We start from the raw sequence: 6,607 nt of genomic DNA on the forward strand, positions 1-6,607 counted from the left end.
TCGTAGGATGCGTAATTTAATTTTGCTTCCAAGGAGTACCCATGTTGCATACCTTTGATGGACCATACTACATGAAAAATGTGAAATACATGAAAAGACATGATTGATCACATTTTTTCATGTATCTCACATTTTTCGTGTAGTAGGATCCATCAAAAGTATGTAACATGGGTAATCCTTGGATGCAAACTTTGTTGGAAAAATTAACTATGTTCGGTCTTTAATAATGTACTTGAGTCATTATGTAATGTACTTGTCAAAAGAATAAAGATTTTATTATTATTATTATTATTGTTGTTGTGACTTATTAAAACATGGGTTTCATGCTTGGGTCACCATGTTTTAGGTCAAAGTCCCCATTGAGGACTTATAGGATTTATTCTAAGTCTATAGAATTATTGTACATTTAAAGGGACCCTTCTTGGGCTTTTGAATCATGTAAATCAGTTTAGTATTGAGTCAAATATGAATTATGGAACCTCCACACCATGTCGGCCTAAGAGAATATAAAGTCGGCATAAGGACCTATTCTACCCCACAAGAAGATTATAAAAGGAAGGACTACAAATTCATTTGGTGCATCACTTCTCATCTTCTCATCTACTAGGCAGAAGTTCAAAAATCCTATTGATGGGAAGAAGTGCGAAATGGATAGCTGGGAAAGTCTGTTGTTGGGAAGCCAAAGTGAATGTGAGTTTGGGGGAATCTAGAAGAGAAAAATCAAAATTTTGGTGTTAGTCTCACTTTATTTCATGCTCTGGATTGGGAAAATGAAGTCTTCCAAGTTGGTTTGCTACGAGAAGCTACTAGCTACTGCTAGTGTCTGGGAAGAGGTCAATCTTATGGAGGTTGACTTGGTGTAGAGGGAAGGTCTGGTCAAGGTCTAGGGTCAAGGTCTAGGGTGAAGAGTATCAAAGAATATTATTGAAATGAAGAATTATTCTGACTAGGTTTTCCCCTCGAGCGAGGTTTTTCCCTGGCATGTGCCTACATCTTGTGTTTGTTGTTTTATGTGCTGCTACTTTTGGTAATTGCTTGATGAAATAAAGAAAGAAGATATAAAGAATTGTAATAATAAGAAACATCACAAGTAATTATCAAGATCTAGAAAACCTTTACTGGCTTTCTGATTTTCCAACATGGTATCAGAGCTTTGGTGACGAAAGAAGAAAAAAGGGATATCTATTCATAGGCCCTATCTTAGGGAAGGAATCTATCATATTCAAGGAAGATGTCTAACTCTATCAAGGGTGAGAACAAGCTTGAAGGAGCATCTAAATTTAGATCCTGGAAGAAGAGGATTGACCTAATCCTTGAGAAGAATAAAGTATTAGATCTGGTAAAAGGAAATGTAAAGAAGCCTATCGAAGAAGCCAATGATGCCGATAAAGAAATATTTAGGATCTAGAATTGGTGGCCATGACTCTAATGATAGAAGGGATAAAATGCCATCTTGTCCCATTCATAGCTAACATCAATCATGCTTAAGAGATGTATGAATCCTTGTCGAATCTATTCACTATTAAGAACATCGGTCAAGTAGAAAGTTTGAAGAATGAGCCGAGGAATACAAAGATGACAAAGGAAGATATTGTGGCAACCTTATTTGTGAAAATAGCTAGACTCGAGGATGATATTTTGGCCATCGATGAGATTATTCCAGACAAATAATTAGTGATCACTGCTATATTAGTATTTACACCCTCTTGGAGTGCATTTTCTTCAGGTCTCAACAATTGGAGAGTAGCTCCCACCTTTGAATAATTGTGGACCACATGTAGTCAAGAAGAATTAAGGATCTCCATGGCTACCAATTCCAAATAAGTATCAAATGCTTATGTTTCTCATCATAAAGGAAAGAGATCGAAGGGACCAAGGAAGAAAGTTGACATGTCTAAGATAGAGTGCTATCAATGTCATAAAAAAGGGCCACTAAAAAAGTTATTGTCCCGAGAATCTGAGGAATAAGAAGAGAGAAAGAGATCAAGCCAACTTTGTTAAAGAAGGAGACTCAAAGAAAGTCAAGCTCAAAGAATCTGACATTAGGGACTTGCACTATTAAGTCCTTTGCTTTAGATATCTTGTTTTATATGTTTTAGAATTTATATGTTTTTAACTTATTTTGGAAAAGACATTTTTGTATTGTTTTAAGTTTGTAGGTTTCACTCAAGCTTTGGAGGGAGCTCCCAACAACTCTCAAAGATACGTATCTCATGTATTTTTAGTTTTGGGTTCATGTACTCATTTATTTTTTATTATATTAAAGTACTAATCACCTTTCTCCCTCTGTTGTCTTAATTAGGGAAAACATCCACAAGAAGGAGGATCTCTCAAGACAAGGCTAGTTAAGAAACAAAGGTATGCTTTGAATTAATCGATTGAAAGGATTACTCATTTGATGATCTATTACTAACCTTGACTAGCAGTATTGAATCTTAGTGATTCTTATTTGGGTGATTCATCTCTTGATAAATCTACCCACCTCACTCTTATCTGATTTGGTAGAACCCTAGACAGGGTCTGGAAAACCATAACCGAAGGGTATGCTGTTGTAAATGTAAGAAACCCTAAGTTGGTTAGGGATATTGTGAAATTCTAGTTGAAGTCTTATTGATGAAGCCATGTTTTGGATTTTGGATTTTGGTGTGATCGGGAAATCCTAACTTGTTAGGATTGAGTGCAAGGTTTGAAATCCCAGAACCTTTGAATTTTTGGTAATATAGGGTTTCCTATGTTTCTACACTGGAACCCTAGCACATTAGGATTTGGTGGAATATATGTTTCCACATTGGAACCCTAGCTCATTGGGGTTTAGTGGAATGTGTGTTCTAAATTGGAACCCTAGTTTATTAAGGTTTGGTGGAATGTGCAAGCAAGACCCTTACATTGTGTTAGAATTGATTTACTTGGTATGTGTGTGTTGTCTTGTTAAACCCTAGTATAATCAATATGTTTGTGTGTCTAACTCTTATTGATATTTGTGAGGTTGGGTTTGACTATCTCATGATATAAAATGTATTTGAATGGTGATGAAATCTAGGCATATAGAGATATGTCCTTTTGGTTGAATCCCTAGCTTGGTCTAGGTTAGATGTATTTATATTATTGGACATATGATATGCTTATGCTTGGTTATGAATTCATAGATATGTGTGATGACCTAGTCATTGATGGTCATGAGTCTTAGGATTTAATGAAGTCCTTGTCTGAGATTCTAGGATGTTGATGTTTGAAAATCTAGGGTGTTATAGCTAAACCCTAGTGAAGTTAAAAGTTGCTTAGTATGTGTGAAATATAACAATCTAATATTTATGCATGTAATGATTGTTGAGATTGGAATTATAAGGTTTTGGAATTAAACCTTAGTCAAAATAAAATCTATGAAATATAATCATTTAAGATTTGTGAAGAAATTGTTGAAATTTGAATTTTTGGTTGAGTATGATGATTGCTCGGAAATCTAAGGTTTGCGACTAACCTTAGTAGTAGTTGGTCATGTTAGTGACTGATTGTTGGTTGATTGAAAATCTAGGGGTTTGGAACTAACTATAGTGGAAGCTAGTCAAGTTAATGACTAAGCTGTGATTGACTTTGATTGATTCTTTTGTATGAAATCTAGGATTTGTATGAATCCCCAGTGATAAGTCTAGCACATGTATTTTGGAAGGTTGTTAGATGATTTTTAGATCCATATTTTTGTGAATGGTTTCTAGGATTTGCTATATATTGTAGTAAGGTATGCCATACCTTTGGAAGACATATTGAAACCCTATATGCAATGAATGATCATATGAAGGAGTCTAGGGTGTATAAAGTCCTTGACAAGATGTTGAAAGAGTATATTTCCCTTGTTTGTAATTGAGTTTGGGTATCTGATATGTATAAATATGAAATGATTCCGTGATTTTGATGTGGCTAACATCATGCTTCTATATATTTGGTTGTACTTTCTATTTAAGTTGTGTAGGTACATAATCTCCAACTTGGTGGCGATGCTCGTTGATGTGATAAGCATGGTGAGGATAATGATAACTCTGATGAAATGGTTGGAAGCATGACAAATTCTCCGATGTCGAAAAGAAGAAGCTGATCTCATGGAGGAAGCATGAATAGAAGAGATCTCCCTAATATTAAGAGGGAGTTCAAATAAAGAGGTGCTTCCTGGTTGAGAGGGAGTGAAATATATGGTTCTCTGCTTCATGTGTCATGCACTAGACCAGGACTAAGAACCGTAAGTCTGATTGAAGGCCATGAACAGGAAAAGAAAATTGGAGAATGCATTTTTGAAGTGCTACTGAAAGGAGGAAAGCAGGATTCGACTGAAGAATATGTTGTTTCATTTGAAGTAGGAAGAAAAATGTATGATTGAGGAATCTTCTGTCAAAGATTCAGTTGACAGTCCTACTATGGAAAGTTGAGAAGAAACATCTATTGCCTAGAAGACCCCAGAGGTTTGTATTTGGTTATGTACATGCAAAAGCATATTATTGATTGGGGCTGTGTTTGTACAAGTGAATCTCTCGAAGAAAAACATGCTGGTTACCAATAAGTTTGATTAGGAGAGATTGGTCATTCTTAATTTGCTAGATCAAGGGGTGTTGAGGCTTTGTGAGTGAAGCATTGCCTCAGAGGACTTCTAGCTAGCACATTGTGTTGATGTCTAGAAGTTGGAAAGGTGGTGTTGATCAAAGAGTTATGTTTTGGATACACACTTGCATTTTTCGGTTGATGGTTAGCAAGTAAGCCTGATGGTACCTAGAGGGGTTAAAAGCTTGAGTCCGTCTTAGTCCCACTTGGATAGATTTCCCTGGTCAGGAATATAGTCCATGGCATTGTGGTGCCTAAATTTCTTCATGGTTCATATAGTTTGAGATCTTCCATTGTATATGTACATTATGAATACTTCCCTAGTTAGGAGGGAGTATTGGAAAAAGTAACTATGTTCGGTCTTCAATAATTTATTTGAGTCATTATGTAATGTACTTGTCAAAAGAATAAAGATTATTATTATTGTGACTTATTAAAGCATGTGTTTCATGCTTCAAGGGTCACCATGTTTTAGGTCAAAGTCCCCATTGAGGACTTCTAGGATTTATTTCGAGTCTATAGAATTATTGTACATTTAAAGAGACCCTTCTTGGGATTTTGAATCATGTAAATCAGTTTAGTATTGAGTCAAATATGAATTATGGAACCTCCACACCATGTTGGCCTAAGAGAAGATCAAGTCAGCCTAAGGACCTATTCTACCCCACAAGAAGCCTATAAAAGGAAGGAATACAAATTCATTTGGTGCATCACTTCTCATCTTCTCATCTACTAGGCAGAGTGCGAAGTGTATAACTTGGAAAGTCTGTTGTCAGGAAGCCAAAGTGAATGTGAGTTTGGGGGAGTCTAAGGAGAAGAGAAAAGTAAAAATTTTTGTGGTGGTCTCACTCTGTTTCGTGCTCTAGATAGGGATAACGTAGTATTCCAAGTTGTCTGTTGCCGGACGCTGTTGGCTGCTGCTAGTTATCGCATAGTCGAAGTTGCTAGGAAGAGGTCAATCTTCTAGAGGCTGACTTGGTGTGGAGGGGAGGTCTGGTCAATGTCTAGGGTGAAGAGTCTCAAAGAATACTATTGAAAGGAAGAATTACTTTAACTGGGTTTTCCCCTCGAGGGGGGTTTTTCCCTAGCATGTGCCTGCATCTTGAGTTCATTGTTTTATGTGCTACTGCTTTTGGTAATTACTTGATGAACTAAAGAAATAAGATATAAAGAATTGTAATAATAAGAAACATCACAAGTAATTATCAAGATCGAGGAAATCTTCACTACCTTTTTTATTTTCCAACAAAATTAAATTCCGCATCCAACGAGTGCTCCCACTCGAAATTTGAGTAAAATCATAGGGAGATGAGTTGAAGAAATATTTTTTTAGGTTTTTTTTTTTACTCCAAAAATGGTGAATTATCCCCCATGGTTTAAATCATCATATTAAATCCTATTGGTTCTTATAAAGTTTATTTTTGTTGTAAATTTTTGTTTTGAGGCTCATTTTTAACTTCAAATGCCTCTAATGTTTGTCTAAAGCGGTTTATCGTCTATAAATCCAATGAAGATTTTATGAGGCATGTTGTGATTCGTAGGTTCAACGAGTTTCAACCTTCGAAAATGCACATCAGAATTGGGTACATCAGACCTCAACACCAAATGCATACTTGTTCCTTTGCTTAATTTCAAATGCATACTTGTTCCAGGATTACAAGAGGGTTTTAAATGATATACCTTGGTTTTGGGGGCTAACCGGGATTTTCCTAAGGCTTTATTCAATTGATTTAACGCTCTTTCAATGCCATCTCTACCCACAACTGTTTGGGTCAAACTGCCAAATATGCCCCTTCACATGCTTCATCCAGATATTTTAGCTGAAGTGGGAAAATCCATCGACCGGTTCGTTAAAGTAGATACAGAAAAGCTAGAGAAGGCTTTGCTACATTCGCCCGCATATGTGTTGAAGTAGACCTTACTAAGGCACTACCAGATAAACTATGTCCCCATTAGAAAAACTTAACTTTTACGCAGTTGTTGGATTATGAAAATACGACTTTCTGGTGTAGACTCTACC

This window comes from Pinus tabuliformis, chromosome 3_2, assembly GCF_031772625.1.
Source record: "Pinus tabuliformis cultivar Carrire ecotype Pingquan chromosome 3_2, CPIR1, whole genome shotgun sequence".
NCBI lineage: Eukaryota > Viridiplantae > Streptophyta > Pinopsida > Pinales > Pinaceae > Pinus > Pinus tabuliformis.